The sequence below is a fragment of the Orycteropus afer genome, unplaced genomic scaffold (genome assembly GCF_000298275.1).
Source record: "Orycteropus afer afer isolate SDZICR_OR568_19922 unplaced genomic scaffold, OryAfe1.0 scaffold00233, whole genome shotgun sequence".
In the NCBI taxonomy this organism is placed as follows: Eukaryota; Metazoa; Chordata; class Mammalia; order Tubulidentata; family Orycteropodidae; genus Orycteropus; species Orycteropus afer.
In genome coordinates, this window is record NW_006921820.1 from 715,891 (window position 1) to 716,092 (window position 202).

The following is a 202-nucleotide window of genomic DNA, read 5'->3' on the forward strand; positions in this document are numbered from 1 at the left end:
AAGGTTGGGCAATCCTACTTCCGTAGTGATACTGCCTCGGAAACCCAAGGAGGGGTCGCTATGAGTCGGGGCCGACTCGACGGCACATAACAACAACACAACAACAACAACTACTGATAAAAATAAAAGTAGCAAAATAATAATAAGTGCTGCAACATCATCTAACATTTACAGAGCACTGCCTTTCATGGCACACTTGCTA